General features: G+C 35.2%; 1 long non-coding RNA gene across 1 annotated transcript; it reads right to left on the bottom strand.

Annotated features, from left to right (window-relative positions):
- Positions 1-427: 427 nt before the first annotated feature.
- LOC148626887 (uncharacterized) lies at positions 428-7,066 on the bottom strand. The gene is made up of 2 exons (XR_015917200.1): positions 6,568-7,066; positions 428-2,573 (listed from the first exon to the last, which is right to left on the bottom strand). It is a non-coding gene; the product is annotated as an uncharacterized LOC148626887 (long non-coding RNA).
- Positions 7,067-27,896: the final 20,830 nt, after the last annotated feature.

The raw sequence follows: 27,896 nt of genomic DNA, 5'->3' as shown, positions 1-27,896 counted from the left end.
AAGTAATATTGACAGGTTGGAGGTATAAGGTCGACAGAGGCCACACTACCAGAATGACAGGTTGGATGTATAATGTCGACAGAGGCCACACTACCAGAATGACGGGAGAAACGTCAATATAATTTTAGGTCCGTTTTCAAATAACCTAACTTTAAACAATTTTACAGCACGGATTCCTTCCAATTTCATGAGGTGTAGCGAATAAAACAAGTTGAATGTATCATTGCAATTTTGGCCAGTGTTCTTAACTCTCTCGGTTAGTAAGCCATTTTGAATTTTGCTGTTTGAATCAAAATATTTATTGATAAAAAAATCACTTTTGTTTGATAAAATTCATGTATTTTAAGTCGCTTTTAACAAACTATGTTTTTACTGGTTCTTGTTCTTTTATACACATTCAGTAAATTCCTATGAATCTTGGAATTCATTATAACAAAATCTAGTTGATTTATTAGAAAACATATCATTATAGTGTCCTACGAGTGACACATCGATGACTAAAAACACATTCAACATATATTTGATACACAACTTTCCTTCAAAACAACAGAATAAAAAACTATAATCTTCAAATGACGTAAGTGCATAGTGCAGACGCCTTAAGGTTGTAAAAAAAAAGATTTATTTTAGTATATTAAATCCTTTTTCAGTAGAAAATTGTCGTTGGGAACACGCATTAATGTGTACTATCAAAAAGCCTCCCTTTGAATGACTTGTTTATATTTTAACATTGAAAGGCTTTTTCGAATTAAGAAGACATCATTTCATGTGCTTCCTATATAATTCATTCTCCGTTTTTTTTTTTGGTATCAAAAATTGAAATTGAAAACGCATTAGACAAATGAATTTTGTTGCAGTATAGGAACATTCCACCATAGAGTATACTAGCTCAACAGGAGTATCTTATCTTCTGTCTACAGTAGGCTCGTAGCTCAACCGAAGAGACATTTTAACTTGGAGAAAACAAGCTACTATTATCATCTCTCTTATAAATGATCGACCATCTTAAGTTCCGATCAATTATTTCTATCTACACCCCAAGGAATAACAAGCAAATTTATTTTACTAATAAGATTCTCCTCTATTTTTTATCATTGAATTAGTTTACAAATTTTGTATGTGCCGCCTTGCAGTCTGTGACAACTCATGTCAAAAAACATTTTCTAACATTCGACCCAATCCTCGCACGTCTAAAATGACATTTAAAAGCAGAGAACAGAATTTTCAGAGATAAGAATAAACAAGAAATGCAAAAACAGACGGAATTTGTTTTAAAAAAGATAAAGGTATTTTTTTTGCAAAAATAATTTGAAGACATCTTTATGTAACTTAACGCCATAGACCGAAAGAGAATATCATTTTATCAAGTTCAATCAACAAAATAGAACATCACCCAACCACACAAGATTGTCATTACATTGGAATTCAACAGCGACCTTTACAAAAATTACCAATCTTTTAATTTGTTCAATTAGCAAAGAAAATCAAATTTGTACCTTCCATGACTTAAAGGGTATGACTCAAACTTATCACATATTATTGTGGTTTTAGATCACTCCGTGGTTTAAGAGGCAGTCGACGATTTTGTTCTTTACCTTAACGCATTAATATGTTATTGGCCGTTAAAATTTTATGAAAGTTTTCATGTTTTCTAGTCAATTTGTATTTGAATTGTAGTACTTTTTACAATTTGAATTGGTTACGGACACGTATGAGTCAAATACTGAGATGCAAAAGATTTGTACAGTATGATTTTCAGTGTCAAAACTAGTTGGATTTAATGGTTTCCTTCAAGAGCTTTGGTTTGATAAAGAAAAATGGATCTGGTTTGCATTAATATTCAAAAAAAAAAAAAAGGAAAACGTTGGTCTAACGAATTAAATTGATAAAAGGAATGCTTGGTAAGATGACAGTTTCTTTTGTCTTTAAGTAAAATTTGATTCTATGAAACAAAAAATCACCGAATAAGACACAATTTCAAACCCAACTTTTGAAGAAATTATTAACCCTTATTGACCCTCTGCTGTGACAAACATCTAAAGAGTCTAAGTATGTATTGATCTAAGATGGAAAGTGTTTTACGTAAGACAATGTTGTACATTCTTGGAGGTAATTGAGATTTCTTGAGAAAACAACTGAAGATGATAACTATAAACAGTAATGTATTCATCTGACAATGATTTATATGTTCCTGATTCATTTTCGCTTCCAAAAATGACAAAAATAAAGCTAATTGTTACATTGAAAACTGGCAAATGTTGGCTAGATCGCCAAGACTCATCCTCAAGTCAGATTGGTGATCTTTATGCCATTTTTCTTCCGATAGACGGGATAGATAAGGCTCATCAATTATTATAGCCTTTTCCCACTGACAGAGTCGGTAGTCGGCTGAGCACTTAGAAAGCAGTTAGCTGGTATTGACGGACATTTTTGTGCAGTTTTCTCCCTGATCTGATCAAGATAAGGTGACGTTCAATTTTCTATGATAAGCTGATCGTTCTTCAATTTCTTTTTGATGCCATTTTGTAAATTTCGAAGATCTTCAGTGTTCCCGAGGGAATTCTGTCTATTTCCTGGAATGAAGACATTTAAAAACAAAATCACTGCCAATTAAAGAAAACATAACAACACATAACTAGCGGAGGGATTTCGCTTAACTATGAAATTAAATCCATCAAATATTAGTTGAAGTACTATGGAAATCTTAGAATTACAATAAATGATAATGCCAATAACATTTACCGATTGTAAAGAAATTTGTTAGCAGTTTAAAGAGATGTAGAGTACAAAATTCACTCCCAAGCCATAGTTATTGACAGAGCACAAAGCGACATTACTTTTATTTGACAACTTTGTGGTTAATATCGAAATTCAACTGTTTACGGAACGAGAAAGGTTTGACATATTGTTTAATCAAGATGACAGTTAAGTCTCAAAATCTCGTCAAATCTCTTTAAATTTTTTTTCAGGTCTCGTGCAGGTCGCGTGCAGGGGCAACATTATGGCAAACATATTTCCGGATTATATGCTAATTTATAATCTAACATTTAATTTACTTTCTACAGAGGTTATACTCCATTTAAGTTAAAAACTTTATTGGTCACTTTCACTAGTGAAGAGTGGACAGAGAATGTCAGCAAACTTTAAAATATGTTAGGTTCACAAATCTGATTTAAGATTGTAATTGGAATAAAAACATGAAACATATGTTTTTTTTTGTAATTATATTTTTTGATTAATTCTACATCATATTGGTAAATAAAAAAAATACATCAAATGTTGATAGTTTTATGTTGCAGAACAAATTTATAAATTATATTAAGTATGTTTATAAATGCACACCACTTGTAAAGCACAGTAGAAAAAAAAACCAACATTTTTTCAAACAGTGCATTTTCGCAAAAGTCATTTCATTGCAATTGAAGTTCATGGAAAAGTAATAATATTGTTCCACTGAATACCTTTTCAAATTACTGTAGAATTATACTACATTTGATGATAAATTACAACATTACAAATTTTAGTCTTATCTTAACAATTGTTATTATATTTAACTGTGTAATGGTACTGATTTAATTATACACTTCATCAAAGCTGATATTTTAGATTCTAAACATTACATGTCTTCATTCCACAAAACAATAAAGGTGAATCAAATCATTTTCTTGTTAAAAATCATTTGCCTTATCTTTCAAAGTTAGAACTAATTAACAATTTGTAACGCCAAATAAAGAATCGTTACAAAAGTGACAAAGTCCTACAAAACTTTGATAACGCAAAATTAATCGGCGAGCATTAAATGTATTATGATATTAATTTACTTTGAAGGAGACGAGTCAGTAAGGGAGTATGTGTTTTGTGAAGAACTTCTGGCAATGCTGATAAGACGAGGATCGATACAAGTTTAATATGAATGGCCAATAACTGTATCATTATAGAGAGATATGGTTTGATGTGATAAGGGTCTTGGATCTTAAAGTCAACTATTAACGTTAAGACACATCGTAAATGGTGATTCTACAATACATTGGTTGCTGCAAATTAGGGTTCCCCATATTTTTCTTAGTTGCCTACAAAACATAAATTTTGATTTATGGAATATAATTACAACGACGCTTTAACATTTCATTCACCGTAAAGGTGTTTTATTTGAAGGAACCATTACAAAAATTACATCATACAAATATTTAACATATTGCAAATGATGCTACATTCTTCAATCAACTTGCTTGTTTCCCATAAGAAAATTCAAATACAAATGCTCCTATCTGAAAAAATCAACGTACAAAAAGTTAAAAAAAAATATACTAGCTGTCTGATACCCACACAGAAAACATAATTATTACGAAATAAATATATAAATTAAGAATTAAAAAAGATTAAATATTGCATCAGTCTCCATCGGTACGTTCAAAGGCTGTATAATCCCAGCATTCATACAACTGTTGGTGCAGCTTTCTGACAGGGCGACTGTTTTGATCCGCTGTTTGAATACTAGGATACAGCATTAAGTAAAGGGAGCCAATGAGTTGTTTTTAGGTCCCGAATTGTACTCAAAGGAATTTAACAAAAAAACCTATTACTTACAAATTTCATCATGGGGTTTATTAAGAATTAAGATTAAAATGTAAATAACCATCTATGATAACAGATCAAAGAATTTCTTAGGATATTTTATTTTGAATAAATTGCATGTTCTGATGATATCATGTACATCAAAAACGTTCAAAGCCTATGTAAACACTTCGTTTATTAGTCGTTTTATAAGTATATCTCGTGTTTTATCAAAATTATATTCTGTTTATGCGATTATGATAAGATTTGAATAATAGAGTTCATCATTAGCTTCTTGAGGTCCTTATCAATATCAATCTGTTAGATCGTTAAAATGCTGTGCTATTCTATCAAGGGAATTCAGTCTAAAAAGCTAAAAAGTGCAAAATTTTGATGAAAGAGCAGTATACAAAACCAGACAAATTATTGTAAACGGTATACGTATCATTTTACGGCAAGGTCTGATTCCACGCAGTGTAAGTTCTTAACTTTTTTGTTGCCCGAGCATTAGGTGCATTCTAACCTATATAATTATACTATTTTCTTATCTTTGTATTACATGTATCTCATATGAAATGTTGTGGCATCCTATCTTGTAAAATATTTATATAACACAAACTGAACTGTAAGTATTTAACAAATATTTAAATCACAAACTGACTAGAGAACACTAAAATGTGAGTGCGCAGCATTAAATCATAATTACAAGTATACAATTCTGATAAACATTTACACGTGTCGTAAAATTCTAAGAGTAGATTTGAAGTACAATTACATAACAATTAACTCACCAAATCGATTACTTCGCAGTATTAAAAAGGAAATTTGAAATCACCCTTTCACAGATGTTCAAAAGGTTCTTTATCAAACATTCAATTATGACAAATTTTAAAATGATATTTAAGTAGGTATATCAAAGCTGCTGAAATCTACGGTTATCATCAAGTGAATTAAAGAAACAATTTAAACTTGAAAAATCCGTTTCAAATCAGTTAAGTGTGATACTTAATTCATCGACCTGCTGCTACAAAATTTAAACACTTGTAAATAATGATATTTCCAATTTGTATTTGTACTTCAAAGTCGTTTAAATCTTCGGGTTTTACATAATTTTAAGTAAGATAATTGATCACATAAGACGTGGACGGAATTCATAATTTACATATATATATTTTATATATACATACATTTTACCATTTGAATATCAACGGTACATCGTTGGGAATTTTTCAGACCTTTCGATATATATATATACGTCTGACGTATATTGGTTCATGTTTTTTTTCAAATATAATATCACATGAAGATGCAATATGTATTTAGTTATTAAAAAAGTCTTTATCAAATATACCAAACAATTCAACGTTTATTTCATGTTTTATTTTGTAGTACAAAAGTAGAATAGAGTTCAGATATTTTATGTTGAAAGGAATTAATACACATAAAAAACCTCATAATTTAATAAAGATAAATTATGTCCAGAATATGTACATTATGCCCATGTGAATAACCTAGAGAAAACATACATACAAAGAAATCATGAAACAGGGAAAAAGAAATAATGAGTAATAAAAAAGTTAAATATTAAAAACGGGTAATAAGGAATTAAGGTTGACATAATTGATTGCATTTTTAAAACATCAAATCGAGACTTTTCGAAGGAACAAAATGCTTAGTAAAAAACGATAATTTTGAAGTCTCCACTTTAGGTTTTCATTGAACATTTAGGATTGATTAAAAATAATGGATCACAAGACATTTTCTTTAATCGTTGACATATCTTTGCATTAGTGCAGAGTTTAAAAAAGATATGTTGAAAAGACAAGGAAGGGTTGACTTGCATCTCGCACCACGAAGGAAAAGGATGTGTGTGTATTTAGGATACTAAAAATCATGAAATCTAAATTAATTTTTATTCAGTTGTAAAATATTATATTTATATGCTTTCTAAACATAAAGAAATTTCAGGGTATTATATAAAATAAAATCAGTCGAATGAATGAAGACACAAACCTTTCATCCTTTACACTCACCATTTACCAATAGTTCCATAGTGCTTAAAGAGTCCAAAATCTAAATGAAAAAAGGAGCAATGACAATATTTCCTAGAACAACGTAGAATTGAGAGTTATACACCAGACGAAATAAGAACTGAAATGAAGCGTGTTCCATTTATATATGGGAAGATAAAAACATTATTGAGCGCTACAGAAAAGGACTAGTTTGAATTTTTGCTGATAAAAGGATTGTAAGATGGAGGTTTTCTGATCCGATTTAAAGACGCCCTGTCCATCTTATCTCTGATGTAAATACAGCTGCATCAACTAAACTTGATCAATACAGTCGACATTTCATCGATCCCCAATGTGTCACTCGCTGATATCATTTTGGGGGAATTTTTCGAATTCAAACTTGAAGTATTGATAGCTAAATTTTTTTTTAATTTCCAAAATTTGAAAAAAATAATAGCATAATGATGCATATGTTTTTTTTTTTTCTTATTTATTGTTGATGTTTGTTGTTATTATCATTTTAATATTTACTTATTTAATTCTACAAAAAAAGTTTTACTGAATCGATAATAGGTAGTTCTTTAACAAACAATTTGACAAGTATTTTACATGTCTATTTTTATCTTAATTTCAAAATATATCTTCAATAAAAAATGGAGACTAAATGTTAATTATCTCCTAATATTTATTAATTTATATGATAAATATAATTTTGAAGGTATGTTGTTTTTAAAAGAACTTTAAGTATGCAATCTTTCTACTAGTATTTTTTCTATATTATATTTAAATTTATAAAATGCATGAAATTGATGTGAAACACCTGCCTCGTCAGTGGGCACATAATACTGGAGGAATAGGGACATGGATATTATATCAAATAACTTGATTGATGATCATCGGTAAAAAAACTACATTTGGTCATTAATGCAGGAACACGATTTTCAAACAACAAATGTATCAATCACTCTCACCTGTATATGATTGGCCAAATTACATGGAATTCTGATTGTTTACGATCTAGACTTGGATTCCAGGAATATAAGTGGGACCTTGATCAAGCCGTGATACCGATAAATTATACATGACTTAACAGGAATTCATAGACAGTTTTTCACACTGTAAATATAATAGCGACAAAGATGGTGTCAAAACAACAGACAACTACGAAACAATGGCGGAAAGTAAATAAACAAATGTACAATAAAATGCAACTCGCAATTATGGGTGTTTATATCTGGAAAGACAGATGATATCAATGGAAAATGTATCACTATGTTGGAGATTTACAATAATTTCGACTTTCGAATGCAAAAATAAAATTCTGAAAAGATGTTTTGAACGATTATTTAGTCTGGAACTAGAAAACATTAAAAATAACCCAATAGAAAATGCATTAAAACGTGAAGAGCCGACTTAGCAAGACTTTATTTAACCGAAGTAATCCGCGTTGGTCAGACGTATTTTGCCCTGCAATGTTCATCGTTAACAGACTTACTATTCCTTTTTTAAGGTCAGGGGTGATTGCATACCTAAAAAGAAATAGTCCTCTTAAATAAATACTCAGCGACTCAAGAGTGACAATTAAAAACTAGAGAATCCGTAGCGCCAAAGGAACGAATTATAAACCAATCAGGAATAAGAAGCCAAAATGACAACACTACACTTTAGTTCAAAGTTTAACAATTTGCAATGAAAATAAATTTTATATGACAATCCTATTCCTTTAAAATAACCTAACAATATCAAGAAAACTGAGAACCACCTTTCTTGGTACAAAGAGTATAATTCTATTATGACCAAGCCCTAACATGGCCATCTAATTCATTCGTCTGTGGTATCATTCTATCAACTCTTGCATATAGCGTTATAATCTCTACACACATTAAGAATTGAAGGGCTTGCAGAAATAATACAGATTATTTGTACCAAAAGTGGTCATTATCAGTTTGCAATATTCACTTAAGACATCCACACAAATTTGACAGATATAAACATTTTCATTACGTGCACTTCTATATATGTCAACGTATTCCTTTACACCATTTTAAAGATGGGCATAGGTGGCGGGTATCTTACCGTAACACATAACTAGGTCTAGGGCCACCCCATCGTTTCACCAGCTAGGTCTATGGTCACCCTACCGGTTAACCAGCTAGGTCTATGGCCACCCCATCGTTTCACCAGCTAGGTCTATGGTCACCCTACCGGTTAACCAGCTAGGTCTATGGCCACCCTACCGGTTCACCAGCTTGGTCTATGGTCACCCTACCGGTTAACCAGCTAGGTCTATGGCCACCCTACCGGTTCACCAGCTAGGTCTATGGTCACCGTACCGGTTAACCAGCTAGGTCTATGGCCACCCTACCGGTTCACCAGCTAGGTCTATGGTCAACCTACCGGTTAACCAGCTTGGACTATGGCCACCCTACAGGTTCATCGGCTAGGTCTATGGCCACCCTACCGGTTCACCAGCTTGGCCTATGGCCACCCTACCGGTTCATCGGCTAGGTCTATGGCATTCCTACCGCTTCACCAGCTTGGTCTATGGTCACCCTACCGGTTCACCAGGAAGGTCTATGTCCACCCTACCGGTTCACCAGCTTGGTCTATGGCTATCCTACCGGTTCACCAGCTTGGTCTATGGCCACCCTACCGGTTCATCGGCTAGGGCTATGGTCATCCTACCGGTTCACAAGCAAGGTCTATGTCCATCCTACCGGTTCACCAGCTTGGTCTATGGCCACCCTACCGGTTCACCAGCTTGGTCTATGGCTACCCTACCGGTTCACCAGCTTGGTCTATGGCCACCCTACCGGTTCATCGGCTAGGTCTATGGCCACTCTACCGGTTCACCAGCTAGGGCTATGGTCATCCTACCGGTTCACAAGCAAGGTCTATGTCCATCCTACCGGTTCACCAGGAAGGTCTATGGCTACCCCAACGGTTCACCAGCTAGGTCAATGGCCACCCATCGGTTCATCGGCTAGGTCTATGGCCACCCTACCGGTTCACCAGCTAGGGCTATGGTCATCCTACCGGTTCACAAGCAAGGTCTATGTCCATCCTACCGGTTCACCAGCTTGGTCTATGGCCACCCTACCGGTTCACCAGCTAGGTCAATGGCCACCCATCGGTTCAACGGCTAGGTCTATGGCACCCTACCGGTTCACCAGTTAGGTCTATGCTTAATTTACCGATTCACAAACTAGATCTATGATTACCTTACCATTACACAAGTAAGTCTATGCTTTCCTTCTCAATTCCCAAGCTAGGTCTATGCTTATATGTACAGGTTCACATGGTATATGTTCACAATTCAGGTGATGTTTTGGTTGCTTAGTTTCTTGAAGTTTTTTGCTTCTTTTCATTAGGGTTTTGCATGCAGTGTTGTTTATGTCTCTGTATCAGTCCCGTTAATTGTGATTATTTACAAACCATGGTCAATCTTAATTCCTTTCAAATGTTCAAATGGCAAAATACATATATAACACTGTAACTGAACAAAAACCACGAAAAAAACCGAAAGGAAGCGCCCCTTTGGTTTTCCGTGAATATCCGCCATATTGGCTTTATCATATTTAGAGCTTAAAGAAAACAGGATGAAGAAATCAATGAAAAGAGAAAAAAGATTTTCTCTTTGGGAACAATCATATTGTTGGAGCAGCTCGCCTCGGCAACCGTGAAAATTGTTTCACAAAACGTTGAACTGAAATAATAAGTATTGCATTGACATACCCCTGGTCTAAGATTTATAAAAATGTCTTTTTTGGTCTAAGGAAGTTCCAAACGTAAACAAAAGAACGACTAGAATAAACGGAAAATTCACAATCTGGAATGAAAAGTAATTGCGTAAGCATACACATATTTACCTCTATCATTGGGAGTAAAAACAAATTATAATTGTGAAAATTGAAATCATTGAAATCAGTCATTCCAAAAACACTATTTTATATAGTTAAGTTCAAAAAGCAGTTACACAGTCAATGAAACGTCAGTATTTTGGTCCTGGTGGAATTAAACCTTTGATGATAAAAATCAAAATTGATTAATGCTTTATCAATGATGTCGTGACAAAATTTGAATTAAATAAAGAAGCCCGGCAGATAGAAGACATTTATTCCTATAGAAGATATAAGGAAAATGGTCGTACTTTTTTCCATAGCCGACAGTGCTTACCTTTTAAAGTTCTTTTTCGGTAGTTTCAAAATAAAACTAGGACTCAAAAGGCATTTTTGTTGTAATACCTTCTGAAATTGAAAAAAAATCACCATGGCATTAAGGATTTACCATCTTTTTTTCAATCACCAACTGGTTTGAAGGTACCGGATACTTTTACTTTGTGTTGTTCCGCACTCAAGTGTTATAAGGAGACCTTTTCTTAATTTTCATAAAAGAAATCTTATCGAAGATAAAAAAAATAAACTTGAAAAAGAGTAATCAAGGGATCCGAGATTCTAGCGGAAATAAAAAAATGTAATCCAGGGACAAAGACCAGACATGGAGAACAGACAAACACAACAAAGAACATAAAATAACTAAAATAATACAAAGTGACAAAAGTAAATAAGGAACTCGGACTCTACATTGGGAGCATGGACCAGGTGCACCAGTAGGGTACGCGTCCTCTGCTATTCTATCACCCGCCGAGTTGCTCATAAATAGTCAAGTCGAGGGTAGACGAAAGAGGAAAGGAAAACTAAAAGTTGTCTTTTCAAACTTTGTCAGTACACAAATTAGTCTTTTCAAAGCTTAAATGGTACACGAATGGTCAACCTAATGCAGGGAAATAAATACCACCATTTTTTCCCTATACGGATAATTTGTCGGTATCATTTTCAAGCACATTGTAAACTAACTTATAGGTAGCATATAGAGGATAATTAGATAGAGACGAAATAACGAATGCAGTCTCAACTAAAAAAACTATCTTTGACAATATGGAGATACATTTGATTTATAAATGTTACAATTCATTTATATCTCTGTCAGATTTAAGTTTTTAAGGTTTGGATGAAATACAAACTGACGCAATGAGAATCTATGAGCCCACTAAGAGCTACCACGCAAGCAATAATATTGTCACTCTGAAAAATTATGATATTCTAAAGAGAGAAATAGGATTTAGATAGTAGATTATTGCTATGGAAACGTCGATTCCTTCCTGATTAATTCGTCTAAATATTCTGATCAAAAATCCAGAGAATGACTTCTGCAATGGTTTATTTCTGCTTTTTATTTCGTATTCTTAAATAGATTTAGATTTTGGTAGATAAAAAATATCGAATCAATCATCAGATCGAGGACAATTTGCACATAAACAATTACGATGATACCCATATTTGGTAGATACCATCTCTATCGGGAGATTGGCGCAGTGATTTATATGCAAATGAATATCTTTTCTGATGGCCGCTAACACAGACGGCGAACTTTTTCATCTGTTCACTTTACATTCACTTGTAGTGAGGTCAATTCGATTAACCACTGTCGTTCACCATACATCCCATCCAATATCAGAGTAATGGACCGTTTTGGAGTTTACAGTAGCAATTTGAGACTCTGCAAATACAAAGCCATATTTCTAAAATCTTTCATGGAAATCATTTTTCGAAAACGATTTGTTTAGGTCATTTGTTGAGAATTTATGCAAATTTATTGACTCATAATACTTCTTGTTGATTGATAAGTTCCAAACAAATTTGATATACATTGGGTTTGATTCAAAAGTTTCAAATTAAAGAAAAGAAAGAGATTACAAATAGTTTTACCGCATGAAATACAGATAAAGAGATGACATTTTTTTTCTGAAAATAATAATGAATATGCGACATTGAAAAATCGAACATACAGACTGCTTAGCATTTTTCAAAACGACTTCATATTTCAGCACCTCAATGTCACAATACTACAGTAAAAAGCTAATCCGACATTGAATATGCAAGTGAGCCTATAAAGCATTCTTAGAAAGATGGTTGTATATAATTGTTAATCTCAACAATAAATCCTTTATCAATTACAAGGAAAACATATTATTGAACAATGTTTTCAGTGAAGTTCAGTCTCAATTCTAGAACTGTTATTTTCTGCCTTTAATTAAAGACTGGATTCAATTCTGCCCTTTCTTAAGTATGAGGTTTTCTATAGAAAGTAATTTGCGTAAATTCATTAATAAAAATATGACTGTTTTCTAGAGATAAGACGACTTAACAGCGGCAGAGTTGTGTATTGGATAGTTGTCATGTATCAAATATGACCTACAAGATAAAGTTGATGAATATCAGACTGCAATAGATGGGTTCTCCATCGCAGATCAATCCTTTAATTATATTTTAGATAAACGCATTAAGTTTTTTTCTGTATTCTACAGAATTCCACTCATCTGAGATGGTTCCTTATCGCTATCTTTCTTAGGATGATTATTATGAGATTAGAATTTGTAGGGATAGATTTTATAGGGCTTCTTATTTATGTCTTCCGGCATTTTCGTTTAATATTTTGTGATGACTTCTGCCACTGTTAGAAATCATGATCTTTGATTTTATTTCAATCGTCATAAAGAAGCAGGTATACCGGGTAAACAAACCAGTGAAAATTCGTGTACAAAACAACAACGGGACACCAAGAGGACAAAGAACAAATTGTACAACACAAAAGAACTAGAAAGTTCATATAGATAACCGAACAGTAAGAATCCCACTAAAACGGGGATGAACTAAGATGCTCTGGAATGGTGAGCATATAATAAAAAAAAAGTATAACAATGCAGAACCACAAAACAATGCGAAGAATAAAGCAGTTTGTCAATTTTTTAAGTTTTTTTGTGGGACTCGATTGGAGATCGAATCCTAGACATTCCGCACCAAGCACCAAACAGCGGCAGACGTCCGTTTCCGCTCTTACTTGTCGCCGCAGACAGGCCTTTCGAAATTCTCGGACATGATACAAATCAAACATCGCGTAAAATCATTCACTTTTTCCCGCGTTTGCAAGATACTTACATTTCCTGTTTGTTTGTTTATTTGTTTGTTGGAGTTTAACGTCCGAGCAGCAATATGTCAGCTATATTCAGACGATGAAAATGAAATTGATGATAAAATGAACATGAAATGATGATGAAATGAAAAAGGGGTGGGACACGAGGACAATGGGGTCGACAAATTTTGATTGCCACTGGAAATAGGGAGAGGTGGGTAGGGTCGGGTAATTTAGCCTCCTGTGGCGGAGCCCTACTTCGGGATAACACCACAGTAAGGTTCTTTAACGTGCGAGGAACGTGGCATCTTTCCCAACACGGTGCACCACTATGGTTTGCGGTCAGGTTTTCCGTATTATAGCCTGACGACCTCAGCATGTAACACGCCAGGGGTACCCTATTCAACCACCTTGGGCACACAACCCAGTTGCTCTATGGATAGAGCGCCTAGCCCACGGCTAGGTTCCTGAGCACTATTTAGTCGCCTTTTACAAGCTTAGCGCTGCAGCAGGCCTATTCTTTTGACACCCGGACCTACACTTTCTGCGAGGGCTGGATACAGTGTCTAGAGTGACTTCGGAACGTCAAACGCTGTTCGTAGCTTGATCCCGCACTAGAGACGAGCAAGCTTTACCGATACAATAATGTGTCCGGATGTATACATAGAATATTTAATATATATCAAAACTTCGTCTCTTTTTTAGGTTTCGTTTTCTATTTCTCATTCGCAATATGTTGAGAGTTTCTAAAATCAAACATTTGTTCATTAAGATTCAGTATCAGTGTTCCCCTATGGTTCGCTTTCTTATCATACAAAAAGAATTGCCAATAAAGCGTGTGAACCTATAGGGGTAATCCCCGAGTAATATTAAATCTGAAGGAGGGGTGTCTTACTAATTCACCAGAACAGACTCGAGTCAGCTATCCACATCATTAAATATCTATTCATTACCTGTTCGTTTTTTCTGTCATCATCACGTGCCCAAGATGTCGGAGCATATTGTCTAATTTTCGACATGGATTCGGACTCGATGACGTTGAGGTATTATAGTTTAAGAGTGTAACTTTTCATCGCTTTAACAGCAGGTACCTAAAAACAAATTAACTGTGCACACTTAAGGTGTGTTACACAACATAGAAAGGCTATGTCATCTGATTAATGACAACTGTTGTCATCTATGATGTTCAATGATAAAAAAGAAATAATTAACTTTTTGACATCTCACTTTCTTCTAATAATTAAGAAATCTTATTCGATTGTACAATTAAAATTATCAGCATGACCTTAGTGACAACTATATTGCAACTGTGATAAAATATTGTACCAAAAACTAAACTATTTAAGCTGGAAATCCTTTAAGTATATCTATACAGGAATGTTGGGTCTAATAAAAGTGTAATATTACAATCTGAACGATATTACATTTTTATTTAAAGATACCAAGGACAAAATTGTCGATACACTACAACCCAAAGCACACAGAAGTGAAAAAAAACTCCATAAGAAATGAAATGATCAACTCTGTCAATTAAAAACTGAAAGCAATCAGCAGTAGGCTACCTCAAGCGTCCCTGCTTATAAACAAAAATGATATATTGTTACTGATTAAAGAGTTCAAGATGAGAGAAAATATTAAAAAAAAAGTCAAAATCGAGGACATTTCTTGTCGAGATACTTTTAGTCATTATTTTAAGAACAAATACTTCGCTAAATACTTCTTCATATAGTATTCTACATATAAGCATGCCCCCCCTTTTTTTTTAAAAGAAAACGTATTATGATAAATATTCTACAGGAAATGAAAGTGTTAACTTCACATTTTGAAATAAAGAATGATTCAGAGGAGTAAATCAAATTATTATTCAAAATAAATGTTCAATGCCTGCTAGATTTTCTGTCAAATAGTAACAATTTGGGCTTTGTCATCAATGCACTAGGGCATAGGGGTTCTGATGTAGCCTTGGCCATTGTCAAGACAGAACAGTTTTCTTAATGTACATAAGTATAAAATAAGTTGTGAAGTTGGTAAATCAATCAAAATAAACAGTTTCACGGTACTGAGAAAACAATTAATAGATTGGGGAGGGAATAAAACAATTAGTTCATCAATTAACAAGTATTTCCTGACACCCCAACCAGGCGGTATAAAACTGTCAACAGATTTACCAACCAATGTAAATTTAATTTACTCCGTATTAATGACATTATAATGAAATAAGTATACCCTAAACCACATGGACATTTAGTGTAGAACAACCCCGGTCCGCCTCCCATCTCTTTTAAACGGTTTCTATATTCGCTACTGATTTTATACTGATTTAATGTGTAAATTAGGAGCTATAATGTAACAAAAATAATATTATATTATCCCGGTCGATATTTTATAATCTGTCAAATGGGCGGTTCTATGGTGATTAAGTTGAAATTAATTTTATAGCGCATTGTAATTTGATCGGTTAAATAAATATTTGCACGTATGATTATAGAGTACTTTCTAATATGGTAGTACGATTTATATAATTGTAAAAGTTTCATTTTTTAGTTTTTCATTGTGTCTTTATTTTATATAATACATTATAAGACGGGCTACAAATAATATTTTTTCTACATTTGCAATTAAAGCATATGGAACTTGTGCTTATCTAGAAATAGAACTAGATTTTATAGCTTTTATGAAGAAGACTTGTAGTTACATTTTTCAAAGATGATCATTAAGAACCTATCGCGTGTAGCGAGAATATCAAAACGACAATGTTTACATAAACAAATTCAAATGCCAAGGAGAAAGGATGAAAATAAATAATAAACAAACAAACAAAAACATCACAAACAACCAAATAACTACACAAACAAAACAAAAAAAAAAAAAAGAAACAACATATCGCATTTGGTAGTTACAGAAAACTAAAACTAAATGGGCGAATCCGATTCTTACACAATTTAGTGAGTGGACATAATAAATCGATGTGTTCTCAGTTCCCTCTGCCAATCTAGAAGTACATACTGCGATTATCACGTCAAGCACTAAAGAGTGCAGAAAACAATCATACATATCTGGATGACCACGTCAAGCATTAAGAAGTACAGAAGAGAAAACGTTCATATCGCTGTGATCACGTCATGCACTAAGGAGATACAGAAGAGAAATGTACATACCACGGTGATCACGTCAAGCACTTAGGAGTTCAAAAGAGAAACGAACAAACCGCGATGATCACATCCAAGCTTCAAACAGCGTCTGACAATCGAAATTCACTCTAGACGCTGCAGCGAGTCCTCCCAGAAAATGCAAGAATCTTGCAAAGTCAGGGGAAAGTGAATGACGCCCGAAAATTTTGAAAGGCCTGTCTGTAGCTGTTAGTAAGAGAGCTAACGAACGCCTGGCGCTGCGTGGAGCTTTGATCACGTCAAGCACACAAAGAAGTACAGAAGAGAAACGAACATACCGCGATTAACACGTCAAGCAATATCTTTCTGCAATATTTTATTTTCATTTCCACTGCTGGTGCACCCGTTCATCAGCCTATTAATCAGACTTAGATCATAGAATATTTACCGAAATTTGCAAAATTACAAAACTTAGTAGTATTTAAACATCGAAACTTTATTCCTTGTACTGCGCTTGGTAGAATTTCATAGTGCTTGATTCAGCTTCTCATTTTGATACGCTTCTTGTATATTTATATTTAGATTTTTCAATGTATTTGGTTCTAATACTGTAGATGAGAGGTTATTCCTGTCGGTTACAAAGGCACAAAACACCCTAAATGATCACACTGTTCGCCATGTCCTTTTACTTGGGAAACTAACGAGATAATCGGGCCGGTTAATATCTCCAAATTAAAGAGTAATCAAGGGAACCTATGTTATAGCGGTAATCAAAAGAATGTAATCCAGGGACAAAGACCAGACATGGAAAACAGACATGCACAACAAATAACATAGATGATTTCACCTGTACATCAGAAACATCATTTATGCTGTGGTTTGCAAACGCTACAAAATGGTTTACGTGGGCGAGACGAGACCTATCGGTGATCGTTTTGTAGAACTAAAAAAGTGTTTCACCAATGGAACGAATTCAACAGTCGCGGTGAATATTTTCGTGAGGCTAACCACAGTGATAATAATATAAAAGAGTAATCAAGGGAACCAAGGTTATAGCGGTAATCAAAAGAATGTAATCCAGGGACAAAGACCAGACATGGAAAACAGACACACACAACAAAGAACATAAAGTAACCAAAATCATACATACAAAGTAACAAAAGTAAATGAGCAACTCGGACTCCACTAAAAACTGGGAGCATGGACCAGGTGCACCGGTAGGGTAATCACTGAAAGTGATTCAGTGTCCTTTTAGAAACATGTTCAGGTGAAAACAGCGACAATTCCTTGAACAACGGATCATCAGTTTTCTTAGGACTGCCCACCCATTTGGAATGAGTATCAAAACCGCATTATTTAGTTATCATAGAGCGATTTTTACTTGTTTTTCTTAATTAATACTTAAGTTGCAATTTCATTATTTTCATGTTGAACTTGATGCGTCGTCACAATGATCAAGATAAATATTCAAGGTCAACTTGTCTCTACAGTCTGGGTCGACAGTTTTCGACAAAATGCTGGGATTTTTAATAGACAACATATTTGTCCAGTGTGGTGGACGTGTTTTTCAACATACAGTCGGCATTCCTATGGGAACAAATTGTGATCCAGGGACAAAGACCAGACATGAAAACAAACATACACAACAAAGAACATAAAGTAACTAAAATCATACATACAAAGTAACAAAAGCAAATGAGCAACTCGGACTCCACTAAAAATTGGGAGCATGGACCAGGTGCACCGGTAGGGTAAGCGTCCTCTGCTTTTCTAGAAACACCCGCCGAGTTGCTCATAAAAAGTCAAGTCAGGGGTAGACAAACGAGGAAAGGAAAACTATGACCTGTTGAATAAATCAGTTTTCATGGTACAGATGGATACACCATAACGATCCACGAGTTCATAATGACCACCATAAAACTTCTGTAGTGATGACTTCAATCTTGTAGCAACATAACCCTGTTCCAGAAGCCTATTTGTTAGAGTTCTAGCGCGATACAAAAAGTCTGCGTAGTTTCGGCAAGCTCTGGCATAACGTATCAGTTGTGATATGAACACTCCATACGCAGGTACTGAAGGGATGTAGCCACAGATGAAAGGAAAGTTGACAATTCTGAATGAAAAGTCATCACGTTTGGTCAATAGTTTTTCTTTACAATCGATTTCTAAGTGTAGGTCAAGATATGAGGCTGACTTCACAGTGTCTGTAGTATCCTTTATCTCAAGTTCCTTTGGGTAGATGCGATGTACCAAATCCCCGAAATTAGGATTGTTTAAAGATAATACATCATCTATATAACGAAACTGAGATTGAAGGATCTAGCCAAACGATATTCTTTCCTTCTGATCAGATGAAAGAAAAGTTGACAATACGGAATGGAAAGTCATCACGTTTGTGGTATAGTTTGATCAATATTTTTCCTTCACCATCGATCTCAAAGTGTCAAGATATTAGGCTGACTGACTTCACAGTGCATGTAGTATCCTTTTAAATTATCTCAAGTTCTTTGGCGTAGATGCGATATATAAAATCCCCGAAACTAGGATTGTTTAACGATAATACGACATCTATTTAGCGGAAACTGATATTAAAGGATCTAGCTAAACGATGTTCCTTCTTTTGGATCAGGTCAGCTATAGAGTTAGCCTAATAAGAGAGAAGGAAGAGGTCAGCAAATTGAGCAGCACAATTTGTTTCCGATGGAATGCCGACGGCTTGTTAAAAAACACGTCCACCACACTGGATAAATACTAGTATGTTTTCGATCAAACATTCCAGCATTTTGAAAACACTATCTTCGGTATATTTAGAAGATGATTTGGAATTGTTTTTACAAAGTATGATGAATCTTTACCAAGAATATATTTGTATCAAGGTGTACCGTCTTTTTTTAAGTAACAACGGTTATAATGGTTTTTTTTTGTGTCGGGATTTTAACTGTAAATTGGGAATAGAAGTATAAAGAGTTGAAAATTCATAGGTTTTAATGCTATTGTATTCTGATAATAATCTTGAATTGAGAGTTTCCAGAGGATCTTTCGAATTTTGCAGGATCCACATTGAATTTATAGCACTACGGGAGTTACAAGTTTCGTGGAAGGACTGAAGACTTATAAACAGAACAAGAATTTATAGTTATAGTACCAGTCCATATAAGATTGAGTCCATTTAAGGTGATTAATGGGAAAGAAAAAAAAAACGATGCTTTTTTTGTCTACATATGCTTTATTTTCACAATAGTCTTTTTTATATTCACATCTATACTTTTTAGAAAATCATATATTCTTCTTAAATTAAAGTCAACCAACCCAAACCTAATTAAGAACGACAACTCTTTTAATGTGCCAATTTTACACACAATCTATATAATCTTTATCTCGAAAGTGCAACAAATGACTGTGGTCTGTAACTGTTTCTGAATGAGAAATAAAAATGACTTGGGTGGGTTTTTGGTATAAATGAATTACATACTGTCTGATTTCTATAAAGACTTAAACCTTGGGTCCTAATATAGCTATGGCGGCCATGCTTGACACTCAATCAGCATAATCGACGCATTCGCTAAGGATGTTGGTGACCGCATTTTGTAACAAGCTACGAGTAGTTTCAGAAAGATTTTTTAAAGTTCACGACAATGGCAACATGCGACAACAGAGGCAAATTGAGGACAGTAGTTTACACGGAACTTCGATCATGAATTAGCTTGAGCAGGACTAAGGCTAAAAATTATTCGCAAGCTGTGTTGAATATTTGACTTTAGTATATTTAACATACATGTAAGTCTGTCATCAACATAAAATTTAACTGAATATCACATTGGATTAAAGTCACTTAAAACAAAAGGTTTGTATTGTATTTTACCACCCCATTTGTTTTATGCTTACACGTACAAGGCGTACTTAAACAGGGAAATAATCAACGTTCGTTTGACTAATAAAGTTCAAGGAAATACAGACAAAAACAAAAATATATAGAATGTCAATTCATATACAAGTAGCCATACTTCCCTCTCTTAAATTATCTTAGTTCACATCTGTTACTCAACATTTCCGCTATAGTAAAACAATTGGACAAAACGGATTTAGTGCTCAAAACTAAACCGCAACTTTTCCTTGGGTCTTGGAATTTGACAGTTTTTGGGAAATAGACAAAGAGGTAAATCAAATCTTTGATCCGCAGTCAGATAAGTCTGATGTTAGAGTTTTAGCACTTGTAAAATATAATATCAAAACAACCACATTTCAACGTCACTGCAAGAGTCAGAAAAGACCTCCAAACTTTTGTTGTAATGAAGTGATTTATAATACTTGTATATATTAAATGTACTGTAGTAATTGAAAATAGATAGCTATTTAATCAAGATCGTCTTGGGTATTAAATGGACAATTTAGATTATAATTTTACCATGATGAAGTGACCAACAAATTTGTCTTGAAAATGATGTCATTGAAATAACAACATGCACATTAATGTTGCCCCTGGTAACTGGTAATACATAATCCTTTTCTCGTTTTTTTTTCATTTTGTCAATAAAATGTGGGGAAAATGAAGTTTGACTATTACGAATCAAACAAAATGATAATATATAACTTCTGATTGAATAGTGTAAAAAAAGATAAAAACATAATTTGATCGATGGTGACACACGACCGCATGCTTTAAAATCCTAAAGCACCATGCCTACATCATCAGAATGCTAAGAAGTCTAAAAACTCTCATTATCTGTTTCATTTTTTACAAGTCAATATGAATATTTAATTGATTATCACCAATTAAAAAAGACTGGTAATCGGTAAATGTTGTTAGGTAGCTATCGATACATTCAGGTAATCAGGAACAGATAATGTTTCATCCGAGTTGACATGTTGAAAGTTTTACGATGTAACATTAGAGTCAAACAACAAGGGTAAATGCCTATATTTGAAGATTTTTAAAATTATGCTAATTTTATGAAAACAGTTTTAATTTGTTTTAGTGGTGTCACGTGCTTTTTCTAGGTTATGTTAAAATTTATATTTGACCAACTAATGTCTCCCATAAAATGAGTGGCTTGCCAGTCGTCTGAGATTTGACTTCCCATCATGTTTACCAAGCATGCTGACGTGTACCCTCTTTTAATTGTATATTACCTCTAAATTATTGCTTAAAGAACGGTTTTAATAAAGTCGTAAATGTTATATTTTATATGTTTGTTTGTTTGTTGGGGTTTAACGTCCGAACAGCAATATTTCAGCTATATTCAGACGATGAACATGAAATTGGTGATAAAATGAACATGAAATGATGATGAAATGAAAAAGGGATGGGACACAAGGACAATGGGATCGACAAATTTTGATTGCCACTGGGAATATGGAGAGGTGGGTAGGGTTGGGCAATTTAGCCTCCTGTGGCGGAGCCCTATGGTTCCTACTCCGGGAGAATACCACAATAGGGTTTTTTAACGTGCGAGGAACGTGGCATCTTTCCCAACACGGTGCACCACTATGGTTTGCGGTCAGGTTTTCCGTATTATAGCCTGACAACCCAAGCATGTAACACGCCAGGGGTACCCCATTCCACCACCTAGGGCCCCCGGCTAGGGTTCTGAGCACTATTTAGTCGCCTTTTACGGCAAGCTTAGCGCTGCTGCAGGCCTATTCTTTTAACACCCGGACCTGCACGGGGCTATATTTTGTAGTTGTAAAAAATGTCATTTCAGCTCACCTGGCTAAAAAGGTCATGTGAGCTCTTCTCATCACTTGGCGTTCGTCGTCGTCGTCTGTCGTTAACTTTAAAAATCTTCTCTGAAACCACTCAGTGGATAAATACCAAACTCTAAGGATATCTACCATCGTTGCTATTTTTAGACCACAGGGGTCATGCCACCAAGTTCTACATATATCTCAAAAACAAAAAACTAAAAGATATTTGTCAAATAAATGGGACCTTCCTTCTTCAGCTTGAAGAGCTTTACTAATGTCTTTTCGAGTCAAAAATTTTCAAACGAGTCGTTGTTAGAGTTATTGCCCTTGAAAGGCCAAATATGACAGTTTTTCTTTCAGCCATTTTCTTGAAAATTTTAATAGATAAAAAAACCATTCAATTGATGATTTGATCTTTCTAACAAGTTATACAAAAGTCTCCATCGAGTCAAAGTTTTCCGATGACTCTTTGACAGAGTTATTGCCCTGGAAAGGAGAAAAATGATGGTTTTGCAGTCAGTTTTCAGCCAACGTCTGAGAAAACTATAACAGATAGAAAAGAAAACAACTTTCAATTGATCAAATGATCATTATAATAAGGCCTAAACAAGTCTTTTTGTGTACAAGTTGTCGACAACTGCTTGCTATAGTTATTACCTTTGATAGTTGAAAACTGACATTTTTGCAATTTTTGGCAATATCGGAAAAGTATGATAGATAAAAAAACCCAAAACTTTTAAATTGATGAAATGATTCTTATAATTCATCAAAGTTGTTGGACGACTCGTTGTTAGAGTTATTGCCCTTGAAGGGCAAGCATTGAACCAGGTGGGCAATTCAGGCTCCTGGGAGCCTATTGTTTTTTCAGTTTCAACACTTCCTTTATTTTATCAATGGAGAGTTTTTCTTTTTAATATATATTTGACAATCTTGTTTCATAAATAGATCGTGAAAGTTACAATTTATATTTCTATGAAAAAAAATTATCATCTACTTGTAGACTCTTTTTGACTATGATACTATCTTAAATACTTCAAGGGTTTTGTCGATTGCTGTTTTAGGTTGTAACTGCATTTTCTTGGACTTCACAAGTTCCTGATAACATTCTTGCCATGCAGTGTTACAATTTTACATTGACCATCGCAATACGACGAATTATCGAAGAATTCACAACATGACTTTTACATTTTGACGTTTTGGATCTAACCAGTGAACGGTCAAGTAAGTAAAAGAGTAATCAAGGGAACCAAGGTTATAGCGATAATCAGAAGAATGTAATCCAGGGACAAAGACCAGAAATGGAAAACAGACATACACAACAAAGAACATAAAGTAACTAAAATCATACAAAGTAACATACGCAAATGAGCAACTCGGACTCCACTAAAAGCTGGGAGCATGGACCAGGTGCACCGGTAGGGTAAGCGTCCTCTGCTTTTCTAGAAACACCCGCCGAGTTGCTCATAAAAGGTCAAGTTTGGGGTAGACAAACAAGGAAAGGAAAACTATGGCCTGTTGAATAAATCAGTTTTCATGGTACAGATGGATACACCAAAACGATCCACGAGTTCATAATGACCACCATAAAACTTCTGTAGTGATGACTTCAATCTTGTAGCAACATAACCCTGTTCCAGAAGCCTATTTGTTAGAGTTCTAGCGCGATACAAAAAGTCTGCGTAGTTTCGGCAAGCTCTGGCATAACGTATCAGTTGTGATATGAACACTCCATACGCAGGTACTGAAGGGATGTTGCCACAGATGAAAGGAAAGTTGACAATTCTGAATGAAAAGTCATCACGTTTGTCGTAAAGATTGGTCAATAGTTTTCCTTTACCATCGATTTTTAAGTGTAGTTCAAGATATGAGGCTGACTTCACAGTGTCTGTAGTATCATTTATCTCAAGTTCTTTTGGGTAGATGCGATGTATCAAATCCCCGACATTAGGATTGTTTAAAGATAATACGTCATCTAAAATCTCTCCATTTTAAGTTTGTACGATAGAACAGAAAAGAAAATCAGCAAACAAAATAGCACAACGAACACAACTTGTACATCCCAACAAGTACATAATGCTTTAAAGAAACCCTTAATTCTTCAAAAAAGCCAGCAGGTTCACCTCAAGATGTGTTTTCATAGAATTTTATGAATTGCTTGAAGTTTGATTGTTTCAACAATATAGAGTAATCAAGGGAACCAAGGATATAGCGGTAATCAAAAGAATGTAATCCAGGGACAAAGACCAGACATGGAAAACAGAAATACACAACAAAGAACATAAAGTAACTAAAATCATACATACAAAGTAATAAAAGCAAATGAGCAACTCGGACTCCACTAAAAACTGGGAGCATGGACCAGGTGCACCGGTAGGGTAAGCGTCCTCTGCTTTTCTGGAAACACCCGCCGAGTTGCTCATAAAAAGTGAAGTCCGGGGTAGTCAAACGAACTTTTGATTGTTTAACCTTATAATACTTCGAGATAAAAAATTTAAGTATACAATCATCAGAGGTTGATTCCATGGACATACATAGTAATATAGCTTCTTGTTCTAAAAACTGCAAATAAAGGAAACTTACGAAGACAATTAAGTATTGTTCACGGCATCGAAAGAATCTCATGAAATTAAAACGGTCCAGGTGAAGTCAAATATAGGTCGTCTCTTTTAGATAACAATATGAAGTGACCTAGAAGTGACCTGTCAGGTTTTCCGTATTATAGCCTGACAACCCCAGCATGTAACACGCCAGGGGTACCCCATTCCACCACCTGAGGCACACATCCAATTTGCTTTGTGGGCAGAGCGCCCTAGCCCCCGGCTAAGGTTCTGAACACTATTTAGTCGCCTTTTACGACAAGCTTAGCGCTGCAGCAGGCCTATTCTTTTAACACCCGGACCTGCACGGGGATAATCACTCATATGAAAAAGTATCTTGATTTTTGATGTCTTAAATAGTTTCATACATATATTTGTATTATTTGTATTTGATTAGTCCTGAAGATAGAACAAAATATGCGTAACATCTAAGATTTAATATAATTTTAACACAACTACGTTTCCTCATTTGCTCCAAGAGCGTTTTTTAAAGTCGTATTAAACAGGATGTCAGAGAGGTTTGATCTGTTCTATCACAGGGTGTCAGAGAGGTTTGATCTGTTCTATCACAGGATGTCCTATCACAGGATGTCAGAGAGGTTTGATCTGTTCTATCACAGGATGTCAGAGAGGTTTGATCTGTTCTATCACAGGGTGTCAGAGAGGTTTGATCTGTTCTATCACAGGGTGTCAGAGAGGTTTGATCTGTTCTATCACAGGGTGTCAGAGAGGTTTGATCTGTTCTATCACAGGATGTCAGAGAGGTTTGATCTGTTCTATCACAGGATGTCAGAGAGGTTTGATCTGTTCTATCACAGGATGTCAGAGAGGTTTGATCTGTTCTATCACAGGATGTCAGAGAGGTTTGATCTGTTCTATCACAGGATGTCAGAGAGGTTTGATCTGTTCTATCACAGGATGTCAGAGAGGTTTGATCTGTTCTATCACAGGATGTCAGAGAGGTTTGATCTGTTCTATCACAGGATGTCAGAGAGGTTTGATCTGTTCTATCACAGGATGTCAGAGAGGTTTGATCTGTTCTATCACAGGATGTCAGAGAGGTTTGATCTGTTCTATCACAGGGTGTCAGAGAGGTTTGATCTGTTCTATCACAGGGTGTCAGAGAGGTTTGATTTGTTCTATCACAGGATGTCAGAGAGGTTTGATCTGTTCTATCACAGGATGTCAGAGAGGTTTGATCTGTTCTATCACAGGGTGTCAGAGAGGTTTGATTTGTTCTATCACAGGATGTCAGAGAGGTTTGATCTGTTCTATCACAGGATGTCAGAGAGGTTTGATCTGTTCTATCACAGGGTGTCAGAGAGGTTTGATTTGTTCTATCACAGGATGTCAGAGAGGTTTGATCTATTCTATCACAGGATGTCAGAGAGGTTTGATCTGTTCTAGCTATCATATGATAATGAAGTACAAGCTACGATTCTACTAAATATGGCTTTTCTATGTACGTCTTGAGAAATTTCCGCAGATGGGAAATGCTATACTGTCTTCCTTGTCTCTCATCTGGTCTTAGCCACTTTTTACTTTGTGTTCCTCGTGCATGTATAGTGTCCATTATTTTTTCCCTTATTTCTTTATCTGTCCTTTAATGGGTCCGTATTTGAGCTCTTACAAAAAATGGATGAGGGATGACAAAAGGAAATGGGTAGATGAGATTGCCAATGAAGCACAAAAATCTGCGAACAACGGAAATATGAAAGGAGTATATGACATCACCAAGCTACTCTGTAACGTAAAACCAAAGCAAGTAGACTCGATAAAAGACAAACAAGGAAAACTACTATCCCAAGATGGAGAAATAAGATCAAGATGGTTTTTTTCTTTGTTTCTTGGGGTTTAACGTCCGAGTAGCAGTATTTCAGCTATACATTTTTTGTATTCAGACGATGAACATAAAATTGATGATAAAATGAACATGAAATGATGATGAAATGAAAAAGGGATGGGACACAAGGACAATGGGGTCGCCAAATTTTGATTGCCACTGGAAATAAGGAGAGGTGGGTAGGGTCGGGCAATTTAGCCTCCTGTGGCGGAGCCCTATGGTTCTTACTCCGGGAGAATACCACAGTTGGGTTCTATAACGTGCGAAGAACGTGGCATCTTTCCCAACACGGTGCACCACTATGGTTTGCGGTCAGGTTTTCCGTATTATACCTGACAACCCAGCATGTAACATGCCAGGGGTACCCCATTCCACCACCTGGGGCACACATCCCAGTTGCTCTGTGGGCAGAGCGCCCTAGCCCCCGGCTAAGGTTCTGAGCACTATTTAGTCGCCTTTTACGACAAGCTTAGTGCTGCTGCAGGCCTATTCTTTTAACACCCGGACCTGCACGGGGCCTTAACTGTCAAGGAATCGGTCTCAAAGAAGATGTTGTCAAAATGATAGAATTTTTTATTGACAACATTTTCGGATGGTTAAACTCAGCTGCGCGCTGACCTTAAGCAGTTCAACCATCCGAATATGTTGTCAATAAAAAATTCTATCATTTTGACAACATCTTCTTTGATATATTTCTAAGATGATTTGGAATCGTTTTAGAAGAATATTTACCGAGTACTACGTATTTGTTTGTTTGTTTGTTTGTTGGGGTTTAACGTCCGAGCAGCAATATTTCAGCTATATTTAGACAATGAACATAAATTGGATGATAAAATGAACATGAAATGATAAAAAAAAGGATGGGTCACAAGGACAACAGGGTCGACAAATTTGGATTGCCACTAGAAAAAGGGGGGATGGGTAAGGTCGGGCAATTTAGCCTCCTGTGGCGGAGCGCAAAGGTTCCTACTCCTATCGAATACCACAGCAGGGTTCTTTAACGTGCGAGGAACGTGGCATCTTTCCCAACACGGTGCACCACTATGGTTTGCGGTCAGGTTTTCCGTATTATTGCCTGACAACCCCAGCATGTAACATGCCAGGGGTACCCCATTCCACCACC

This window comes from Perna viridis, chromosome 1, assembly GCF_037379345.1.
Source record: "Perna viridis isolate PV_CMFRI_1.1 ecotype Kerala chromosome 1, ASM3737934v1, whole genome shotgun sequence".
Taxonomy (NCBI): domain Eukaryota; kingdom Metazoa; phylum Mollusca; class Bivalvia; order Mytilida; family Mytilidae; genus Perna; species Perna viridis.
This window is presented reverse-complemented; position numbering and strand designations above follow the sequence as displayed.